This window comes from Miscanthus floridulus, chromosome 8 (assembly GCF_019320115.1).
Source record: "Miscanthus floridulus cultivar M001 chromosome 8, ASM1932011v1, whole genome shotgun sequence".
Taxonomy (NCBI): domain Eukaryota; kingdom Viridiplantae; phylum Streptophyta; class Magnoliopsida; order Poales; family Poaceae; genus Miscanthus; species Miscanthus floridulus.
Window position 1 is genome coordinate 92,748,585 of NC_089587.1, and position 12,425 is coordinate 92,761,009.

General features: G+C 42.5%; 1 pseudogene; it reads right to left on the minus strand.

Annotated features, from left to right (window-relative positions):
• Positions 1-1,112: 1,112 nt before the first annotated feature.
• Positions 1,113-8,791, minus strand: LOC136469590 (transcription factor bHLH14-like; annotated as a pseudogene).
• Positions 8,792-12,425: the final 3,634 nt, after the last annotated feature.

Genomic DNA, 12,425 nt, shown 5'->3' on the forward strand with positions numbered 1-12,425 from the left:
TATTCTCCCGGTGATTGATTTAGTATTCATCTTGTGATTGGTTCACTCCTCTACACGGTGGTATAATCACCCTACTCACTCATTTATATTCTTATAAACTAGTTGTGGCAAGCTCTTTAGTGTAATTAGAATTGAGAGCTTGCTTTGTTATTTTAAGTTCATCTAGTGGAGCTCTTTAGAGTAGCAAGTTTGAGAGCTCTTAGTGAGTAGTAACATTGCAAGTTGTGTGACTAGTAATCATTGCAACTAGAATTGTTGGATAGGTGGCTTGCAACCCTTGTAGAGCTAGAGCAAGTTTGCATTTCGCTATTTGTCATACTAATCAAATTGCTCTAGTTGATTTGTAGATTTTTAAATAGGCTATTCACCCCTCCTCTAGCCATTTTAGGATCTTTCACCTAGGGGTGGGAACGTGGGAGTTATGGGCTAGGCTTTTATCATATTGGAATGAGCCATGACATATATGGGCTGATTCAAGTTGCTCTCATCTGATTTATCATGGCTTGTTTTGTCTCACGAGCGGCTCACGAGCTGAATCGAGCTGGCTTGTTAATTAATCGAGCTAAAGTGCTGGCTCAACTTGTTTAAAAATTCAAATGAGCCGAGCCACTAACGAGCGAGTCGAGCCAGCTAGCGAGTTATGAGTTTTTCGTCCAGGCCTAAAGATAACCAAGCAGCCAGCTTGATTTGACGCCTGAGAGCATCTCAAGAGCCTTTATAAAATCAATTTTTTAAATCATCATTTGAAGAGTCATTCAAGAAAAAATTATTTTCTATATCTTTATAGTCTCAGCAACTTTTTTTTATGTTGTGCGCGGTTGAGAAAGCCATCCTCACTCTACATCTTTAGATAGCGAGAAATCCAAAATAAAGAATATATATATTTGGATATCTAATTGAATAAGCCGTTGGTGGATGTTTTCCCCTAAAATCTATATTTCTTGTGAATTTGGAAAGATACAAGAGTCTCCAAGATTACAAGAATGGCGTCCAAGCAAGCCAGTCACGAAACACGAGGAGTGATAGTCTGATTTGGCGGAGATGGAGACAGAGTAGATTAGCTCAAACCTTTCCGGCCGGCCGGCGACAAGGTCACGAGGCTAGCTAGCTAGCTAGCCGCTCTGATGTAGCCTGTGGAGCAACGCGGTGCGGAGGCAGCGCTTGTCGCGCAGCCCGGCGGGCACGTCGACGACGGCGTCCTGCACGGTCATGCCGCCCACCCTGCACATGCACGCGTGCTGCACCTACAGATCCAGCGAGCGCAACACAAGCATGAGGCACTACGTCAAAAATAGTTTGCAGCAATAGAAATTTTTTTAGGGGTGGCGGGTGATAGAGCCACCCCTACAGTGATGTGTTCTGGAGCTCAGAGATCAGCCACCCCTACAAATAGAACAGTAAGAGTGGCCGGTGATACGAGCCGCCCCTACAAATGGGTCTGATTTGTAGGGGTGGCTCACTCACCAGCCGCCCCCGGTGTTGCTATTTGTAGGGACGGCTGGTGATTGAACCACCCCTATAAATACCCTACGTATAAATACCTGCTATTTATAGGGGTGGCTCAATCACCAGCCGCCCCTATAAATGACCCACATATAAAAAAACTATAGCACCTTCTTCCTCCTCGGGTCACTCACTCCAACCCGTGAAAGAAATGTGGGGAGGCCTTGGGCACCTCCCAAAAATTTCTCTACTAAGGGAGAAGGTTTTGATCTCAAATCCTTTGGTGGAGAGGTTGTAGAAGGTAAGAAAATGTTATTCCATATTTTTTTAAAGTTTTAATGGTTGGTTAGTGAGTAATTAGAGTTTCATTTTTCTCTCTCTTCTATGGTGCTTGAGCTACTTATGAAGCAAGTTAGACCCAAGTTTTGAAAGTACTAGGGTAAATTAGGTAGGGGAACAAGATCATACCCTTATTTGGTCCATGTTTCTTAATTTTAGTGAACAATTAGTTAATTTTATGGATGTTTCATATGCATATAGATCTAGATCTAGAGTTTGGTTTTTTTTATTAATTTCGTTTTTGTAAATTTGTGTTTGATGAAATTGGACTAGGGTTTGCAAGAAAGATATTGGGTAAAATATAATTGTTGCTAATTGTTGTCTTTGAAATTGTTTATTGTAATCAACAAATATGTATTTTAATTATTTATGGATAAAGGGGCCATTAATTAATTTTCCTCTACCATGGTGTGTTTGTATGCTTCATGTAATTATATTTGATTTATATTCATATATATCTAAAGTATATACAATTATTCCCAAGTAATTATTAATTTAATTTATTTTTATATATATCTGAATAAGTAGTCCTTTAATGTTTGTTTTGTTATTGTTGTAAAAGATGGAGTACATAAACTTTTGGATATATGGTTCGTTAAGGTTCAAGGTAAGTTTCTACGAAGAGGTGGATAAATTTATTGAAGCCGCAAAGAAGTATGCAACGACATTGACAGAGAATAAGGATATAATTATTTGTCCCTATAAAGATTGCAAGAACCGTATGGCATGGACATATGTGACTATCATCAGATCACATTTGATTATGCGAGGATTTATTGAGGACTACACAGTGTGGATTCATCATGGTGAAACAGTTATTGCTAACGACGAGGATGAGGAGGAATACGACGACGAAACCCTAGAATCCCTGTCCCAATATTCAGCAGAGCTTGATGCACGAATGGATTCCGAGTTTGGCAATGAACAAGATAGTGATGCTGGTTGTTGGGATGGTAACGACGAATGTGGTGCCAATAATGATAGTAGAGCACGTGTCGGGGATGAAGATGATTTGGAGGACATGATTTGAGCCCTTGGACTAGAGATTTTATAAAATAGCCGAAAGGTCTAGAAAATTTGGAAAGAGTGACAAAAGAATCGAACGAGACTGTGTATGGTGTTGAAAAGGGTTGTCTAACACATTGAACATTGCTAAGTTTTGTGCTTGAGCTACTCATCCTGAAGGCTAAGTATGGCTGATCAGACGGTAGTTTCAATGATCTATTGCGTCTTCTGTCATGGGTGCTGCCACAACCAAACTCAGTTCCCGCCAACACATTCCAAGCGAAGAAGGTCATAAGTCCATTGACAATGGGGGTTGAAAAAATCCATGCATGCCCCAACCACTGTATACTTTTTTGTGCCAAAACGTTCAAGTCATTGGATAAATGTCTCCGGTGTGGGGCCAGCCAGTACAAGAACAATGACCTTTACGGTGGGGACGAAGCCTCCATGGAGAAAAAAAGGAATAAGAAGGGTACAAAAAAGGTGGTACAAGAATCTCAGCCCCCAGAGGACACTCCATTAGGCAATGATGCAAAGCAGAGAAGAATTCCTGCCTTGGTAATATGGTACATGCCAGTGACCGACCGCTTGAGACATATCTTTCTAAACCCTAAAGAAGCCGCACTCATGACATGGTGGGATGATGAACGCAAGGTGGATGATGATAAGATTGCACACCCGGTCGATTGTAGTCAGTGGCAAAGGTTCGATGAGAAGCACAAATAATTCAGCGATGACCCAAGGAATGTACGATTTGGCTTGAGCACCGATGGAATGAATCCCTTCAATGAGAAGATGAGCGACCATAGCACTTGGCTAGTGATCTTGACCATGTACAACATCCCAACATGGTTGTGTTAGAAGAGAAAGTACATTCTCCTCACTATTCTTATTTCTGGCCCTAAACAACTAGGCATTGATATAGACGTATTCCTTGAGCCTTTGATGCAAGAAATGGAGAGACTATGGAGGCATGGGGAGCCTATGTACGATGCGTTCCGAAAGGAGAACTTCATATGTAGAGCAATAATATTTGTTACTACCAATGATTACCCCATGCTGTTTGCTTTGTCTGGACAGATCAAAGGAAAGATGGGATGCTTGGTTTGCTTGGATGGTACTATATGGGTGTACCTGGATGCATCCAAGAAGATAGTTTACCTAAGGAACCGATACTTCTTAAAGATAAGTCATAAGTACCATAGCAAATTGTTCTTTAGATCTTATAACAACACTCCAGAGATTGAACCCCCTCCGAAGAGACGTCATAACGGAGAACACGTGTACAGAATGGTGAAAAAAGGTGTCATCTATGGAAAGAAGAATCTAGATGGGACGAACAGAGATAGAAGCACACCTCCTATCGAAGGCGTACCTTTCAAGAAATAATCAATCTTCTTTCAGTATCAGCCTTATTGGCCAGACTTGGAGGTCCCCCATGCTATTGATGCTATGCACATGCAGAAGAATGTCTTTGAGAGTCTCATTGCTACCTTGATGGACACAAGCAAGTCAAAGGATGGTCTGAAAGTACGGAAAGACATGGTGCAGCTAAATGTGATGCCACAACTTCACTTGGTACCTGAGGCTAATGGAAAATACACTCTGCCAGTGGCGTGCTTCAACCTAACACCAGACGAGAAGAGAGCTATATGCACTTTCCTGAGAGGGGTTAAAGTCCCGATTGGGTTTTCAGTAAATGTGAAGAAGCTAGTGTCGATGAAGGACTTGTCAATAATACACTGCAAGGCTCATGATTGTCATATGATGCTGACAGTGTTTCTACCTATTGCAATCAGGGCTATAAAGCCAGAGTTCTTAAAAATGGCAATCACCCGCATGTGCTACTTCTTTTCAAAGATCTCACAGAAGACGATTGGCAAGCAAGAGCTGAGTGACCTATATGAATTTATGGTGGAGACATAAAACCAACTAGAGATGTGTTTACCTCCTGCTTTTTTTTGATATAATGCCATATCTTATGATTCACATGGTTCATTAGATACAGGCGCTGGGCCCTTGCTACTTGTATGAAATGTGGTCCTATGAGCGGTTCATGTCGGTTCTAAGTCGATACATGCATAATCGAGCATACCCAGAGGGCTCCATGATAGAGGGTTACAGTACTGAAGAAGTCATCGAGGGCTGTCAAGAGTACCTAAAAGTATAGAAAGGGATTGGTAAACCCGATTCTTGTCACAAGGGTAGGCTGACTAGAAAGGGCACCAGTGGTAGAAAAGTGTTCATCGACCATGATGACAAAGAGGTGAGTTAGGCGCATTACAGTGTCTTGTAGAGTACACAACTGATGCAATCGTACATTGATGAACACTTGGCTATCATTATAGAGAAGAGAAATGGTTGTTCCGATGATTGGGTCATGAAACAGCATAAGCAACGACTAACTACATGGTTGAAGGACCAAAATATACTACCTGGAAAAACCATAGACTCTATTACCATCAGTAGGTTGGTGGAGGGTCCATCGAGACAAGTTACATCTTGGAATGCTTATGACATCAATGGGTATACGTACTATACCGACGTAAAGGATAGTAAATATGTGAACCAAAACAGCGGCGTTCGAATAGAGGCTCTCGATGGATTGGGGCAGAAGATCCAATACTTTGGCATCATTAAAGAGATATGGGAACTTGACTATGGAAGGGATATAATGGTGGCCCTGTTTCGATGCCACTGGATCAAACAACACCAACTGAACGAGATCGGATTGAGAGTCCTGGACCTTGAGAATCTAGGCTACCAAAATGACCCTTGGGTGCTCGCTTCACGTGTCGCACAAGTTTTCTATATGTCTGACCCACAAAGTAACCTCCCCCCGAAGAAGAAGACAAAGCACGTGGTTGCCTCCGAGAAACAACACATTATCAGAGTTGATGGTAGGACGATGTTGAAGCTTACAATAACTACAATGAGATGTTGTTATTCATAGACTTTCCTAAGAAGATCAGTGTTGTGGAAAAGAACCTACCCAAAGACATATTGCCATGGGAATGAAAAGGTGTCAAGGCGAAAGTCATTACAGCGGGCTAGCTAGTTGTTGAACGTGGAGTGTTTGTGTAAGTGTGTGTTTCTAAGACTTCATTTATGCATGCATGTGAGACTATATATTTATACATGCGTGTGACACTATATATTTATGTATGTGTGTAAGACTATGTACACTTACGTAGGTGATGCACAAGAAGATGAGGACGTGCCTGAATGGGAACTTCGAAAGAAGCATCCAATCACCATAAGACCAATTTATGTTCTGATGAAAGATGTCTCATCGGTGCACAAGTGGTATTCCCATGACTAGTTCAAGCCTGAGAACCAAGTTAAAAAAGTCCCATCACGGGCTTCTAAGGAGGCCGTCACTAGCAAACTCCACCAAACAGCAAAGTAGTATCCAAATGTTGATGCCATCAAATGGTCAAAGGATTGTCCGAAAACATATGAAAGAGGCAAGCCCTTTCTACCAAACTGGGACATCCAGCGCCTACCACATGGAATGAGAAGGTTCCATGATTGGTACTTGTGTGTTCTCCCAATGAGCATAGACCTCGTACAAGCATGTTTTCCCACCGGCACATTTGGAAGCCCAGCCGAGAAAATTGTCTTTGACTTTAATGACATGCAGACATGCTTTCACCTTGACTTCAATGACATATAGACATGCTTTCACCTTGGAGCAATGGAGATGAATCTAATTCACACATGGTGCCTGTAAGTCCTTGTCCTCCCGATATGATATTAATGTAATCTTTGAATTTTGTTGTAACTAACCCACGCCGTGATTTGTAGAATACAAGTACACATTGTAAAACAAATGCCAAGTGTGAAAGCCAGGTATATAGACCCTCAAGCTATAGCACAAACAAATTTTAATTACCCTAAATAGTGGAAACTGGATGACAAAGAGCTAGCTGCTGGAAAGACCTTTCAGGAGAAAGAGCACATCCGTATAAAGAAACTAAGGGAAGAGTCCCTTAAGGTTTCGGCATACATTGCCCTAGCTTTTAAAATTCTCCAACAACACTCTACTATATGGCTACCATACAACTTTGAGTAAGTTCAACTCTATACTCAAAGCTTTGTTCGATATATTTTATTCAATGTAAAAGAGCTTATCTAGTTCTATAATTAAATCCATGCAGCAACCACTGGATTTGTATAGGTGTCGATGTCGGGAGGAGCATGGCATGAGTCTTTGATTCAATAGATAGGGACCCGGTGACATACAAAGACTTCATATCGATTCTCAAGACGTATACATATCAACAATCCTCATTAGCTTATATGTTTGTATACATACTTGTAACGTTCACTTTTGGATACTAACAAGTTGTATTTGCTAAAATAATTCGAACAGTGCATTTAGGTTCTATGTCACTAAACATCACAGAAGGCATGATCTAGTAAGGAAGGAAAAGCTGGCTATAAAAACACTATGTGCGGTAAGTATAACTTACTTCTTCAGTACTCCATTACATGGCTGTCAAAAGCATTACTTAACATTTCCATATGCAAAACACACAATGCCCCAAGCAGAAACCTGAGAGTGTACATTGTGGATACTATGTATGTTCTATGATGAGTAACATCGGTGCCTATAGGAGACACCCCTTAAGGGTAAGTTTGAACCTCTTCACCGGTAGTATAAAAACTTCATACATGGTATAAAATACTAAACCAAAACTTGTTCTCTTGTAGTGGAAAGAAGAGAAAGAAATGAAAAGAGACTCATACAAGGATGACCATCTCTTAGAGCTCGTCAACGACCTTTGCAACTTTATATTGGACCAGATTGTACATATCAAAGGCACCAACCATGACCGAGAGTCTAACTTAGGTAGAAATCCTTAGTACCAACACCTTCATAAGACTGAAAGGCTAGCTCTAGACCATTGATAACAATATGTATGGAATTTGACATTGGTTTTACCTTGTGAATTATGTCTATTTAATGATGGATTATATATATTCTTGTGAATTGGACTTGTAATTGTAGTTTATATAATACTCTTGTGCTTGTAGTTTATATAATACTCTTGTGCGAACGTGGTTCGGAACGTTGGTCGCGGGACGTTCGGTGGGACGTTGAGCGAACGCGGTTCGGAACATTGATCGCTCACTCACAACGCAAACGCGGGAATACGCAGAAACAAATAGGGCGGTTCTAGTCGAATTTGAATTGTAAATTTGATTTTTTTTGCGGGAAAATGTACTGTAGGGGTGGTTCTAGACTGAACTGCCCCTACAAATCGATTTGTAGGGGCGGCTGATAACACCAACCGCCTCTACAAATCGATTTGTAGGGGCGGTCTGGGAACCACTCCTACAAACGCATGATTTGTAGAGACGGTTTGGTAGGGGGCGGCTGGCCAAACCACCCCTACAAATGGTCTTGAGCTGCCCCTACAAATGATATCTGTAGTAGTGAGGTGCGTCGGCGCGTGGCGCACCACGGTCATCGTCAGGCGCAGCACCACCGCGTCTAGCCCGACGACCATCCGCACCTCTAGCCCCAGCTTCTCCTAGAGGAGGCCGAGGCCGAACGAGTGGGTGGCCGTCGCCGCCGTGGTTGTGACAGCGACCGAAGTGGCAGAGGCCTGCTTGGCCTCAGCCTCGAGCTGCTCAACGTGGTTGCGCAGCTTGCCTTGTCCATTTGGGACACCATGGGCACGGTGGCCCTAAGCTTGTAGAAGTGGTGGTTGAGCTTGTCCTACTGCTGTCGCTCGGCCTCCATGTGGCTGATAGTGGGGCCATTGGTCCAGGGCCCGAGGTTTCGGCCATGTCGCTTCGGCGCAGGCGCCGGCGGTGGTTCACCAGATCTGGACAGGTCATTGCCCACCGAGCGTGAGCCCTTGTCGCCATCCAAGGGTTCATCGAACCAGTCGTTGCCATCCATCCATTCCTCCGGGACATCCCAGGACACGAACTCAAGCTCTGAGAAGTGGTCGGCCACAGAGGTGGAGTTGAGGGAGGGAGACGAGCTCATCCATTGCACTATTTTGTGCAGGTGTGAAAGGTCCTAATATGGCTAGAGGGGGGTGAATAGCCTATTTCAAATTCTACAAATCAACTAGAGCAATTTGATTAGTAAGACAAATAGCGTAATGCAAACTTGCTCTAGCTCTACGAGGGTTGCAAGCCACCTATCCAACAATTCTAGTTGCAATGATAGCTAGACACACAACTTGCTATGATACTACTCACTAAGAGCTCTCAATCTTTCTACTCTAAAGAGCTCCACTAAGCAAACTTAAATAGCAAAGCAAGCTCTCAAATCTAATTACACTAAAAGGCTTGCTACAACTAGTTTGCAAGAATATAAACGAGTGAGTAGGATGGTTGTACCGCCGTGTAGAGGAATGAACCAATCACAAGATGAAGATCAAACCAATCACCGGGAGAATGCAAATGACAAGAGACAACCGATTTTTTCTCCTGAGGTTCACGTGCTTGCCAACACGCTAGTCCCCATTGTGTCGACCAATACTTGATGGTTCAGCGGCTAAGAGGTGTTTCATAAACCTCGTCCACATGATTGGACACTGCAAGAACCTACCCACAAGTGAGGTAACTCAATGACACGAGCAATTTACTAGAGTTACCTTTCGGCACTCCGCCGGGGAAGGTACAACTCCCCTCACAATCACCGGAGACGGCCACAAACAATCACCCACTCATGCCGATCCTCCACCGCTGCACCGAGCCATCTAGGTAGTGGCAACCACCAAGAGTAACAAGCAAAATCCGCAGCGCAACACGAATACCAAGTGCCTCTACATGCAATCACTCAAGCAATGCACTTGGATTCTCTCCCAATCTCACAAAGATGATGAATCAATGATGGAGATGAGTGGGAGGGCTTTGGCTAAGCTCACAAGGTTGCTATGTCAATGAAAATGTGCAAGAGAGTGAGCTTGAGCCGGCCATGGGGCTTAAATAGAAGCCCCCACGAAATAGAGCCATTGTACCCCTTCACTGGGCACTAATCGGGGTGACCGGACGCTCCGGTCCAGTTGACCGGACGCTGGATCCAGCGTTTGGTCGCCCAATGTAAGCCACGTGTCATTCTGAGTTAAACTTGAGCTGCCAGATCTCAACGGCTATTAACTGACTAGACGCTCCAGCACAAGTGACCGAACGCTCAGACCCCAGTGTCCAGTCGATTCCAGTAAGCTCCCAAAACCGTCTTTTGCCGACCGGACGTGTCTGGTCATGCTTGACCGGACATAGACCAGCGTCCGGTGCTTAACCCTAGTCACTGTGTCATCTGACAACATGACCGGACGCTAGCCCTTCAGCGTCCGGTCGCTGGGTGATCCAGCGTCCGGTCAGTTGACCGACGCCAGCATCTTTGCGACCAACTCCATTTCACTTCAAACTTCTTCACCCTTGCTCATGTGTGCCACCCACCAAGTGTATCACCTTGTGCACAAGTGTTAGCATATTTTCACAAATATTTTCAAGGGTGTTAGCACTCCACTAGATCCTAAATGCATATGCAATGAATTAGAGCATCTAGTGGCACTTTGATAACCGCATTTCGATACGAGTTTCACTCCTCTTAATAGTATGGCTATCTATCCTAAATGTGATCACACTCACTAAGTGTCTTGATCACTAAAACAAAATGGCTCCTACATTTTATACCTTTGCCTTGAGCCTTTTGTTTTTCTCTTTCTTCTTTTCCAAGTTCAAGCATTTGATCATCACCAATGTCATGATCTCCGTCATTGCTTCATCACTTGGAGTAGTGCTACCTATCTCATGATCATCTTGATAAACTAGGTTAGCACTTAGGGTTTCATCAATTAACCAAAACCAAACTAGAGCTTTCAATCTCCCCCTTTTTGGTAATTGATGACAACCCTTATACAAAGATATGAATTAAAGTTCATTTGAATCCATGTTGCTTGCCCAAGCATATTTACCATGTGTAAAGGATATGGACAAGTTTCATGAACTCCATATGATAGCAATTGCTCCCCCTACATATGTGCTAAGAGTTTGGATTGAAGCTTTGCACATATGATTAGATAGGAAATATAGGAGACAATTTCTACCAAATGATGCTAAGGTATAAGAGATGGACCTTTGAAGCGTGATACCAATCGGAGTGCACCAATATACCATCCTTAGCACCATTAGTAACTAGACATACACAAAAACTAGAATACCCCATGAGATCAATATTACAAATAAGGGTCTAGTTTCCATAGAATGAACATAGGTCTAGTTACTTTAGTCCTATGCATGCTAGTTTTTCATTTCAACATTCAAACCTACAACTAGCATACACCACACAAGCATGGATATTGAAATTAAAAATTTATGCCATGCAAGCAAACATATGTAATGCACATTCAAATTCACCATACAAGTTCATGAGCTTGCTCCCCCTATTTGTATGCTCAAAATTTTAATTGATCCCCTTCCTTTGTTTCTTTGTTGTCTTTTCACTATCTTTGTACACTATTTCTCCCCCTTTGTCATCAATACCACAAAGGCTTAAAGTATAGATAGAGTAGGATTATCAATGTCAAACAATTAGCACAAAAGGTGACCTCAAATTATAGATATGTTGGGGTGAAATCATGTGAAATGAGGATCATTTTCCCAATTTGGTTCAATCTAGATTACTTGCAAAAGATATTTAACTCGGTTTGATCCTAAGGACAAGCTTCTTCACACCTCTAAATAAGGGTTATCTTGTACCATGTTGAGTTAAACACTTATAGCTCATTTTCTAAATCAAACACTAGGTTTACAAGCCCACAAACATGTCATATGCTACCACTAGATCATTTCAAACATACAAGCAATAGTGGTACCATACAAGCATCAAATTCATTTGATTTTCATGAATGAGCCTATTCAAATGTGAAATATGTCTAGATGCACTAATCATGTCCTTAGCAAGGATGTATGCCATGCCAATCAACTTTTACCTTGGATTGCTCGAAGGAGAGGCATGTCATATAATTGGGGGTGCATCAACACATATTGGAGAAGTCAAGTATGTTCAATTCATTCCTTAGCTTGCAAAACCTCTTCTCATCAAGTGGCTTGGTGAATATATCGGCAAGTTGATCTTCGGTGCCCACACTCTCAATGCAAATGTCCCCTTTTTGTTGGTGATCTCTTATGAAATGATGGCTGGACATCAATATGCTTTGTTCTTGAGTGTTGAACTCGGGTTGTTGGTGAGCTTTACGGCACTTTCATTGTCACATAGCAATGGCACTTGCTTGAACTTGATTCCAAAGTCACTCAAGGTAGCCTTCATCCAAAGTAATTGAGCACAACAACTACCGGCCGAAATGTACTCCGCTTCGGCGGTTGAAAGTGCTACACTATTTTGCTTCTTTGATGACCAAGACACAAGTGATCTTCCAATAGTTGACATGTGCCCGATGTGCTCTTTCTCTCAACTTTGCATCCCGCATAATCGGAGTCCGAATATCCAATCAACTCAAATCTTGCTCCTTTGGGATACCATAATCCAACATGTTGTGTATGCTTCAAGTACCTCAATATTCTCTTAGTTGCCTTCAAATGACTTTCTCTTGGTGAGGCTTGAAATCTAGCACACATGCATACACTAAACATCACATCCGGCCTTG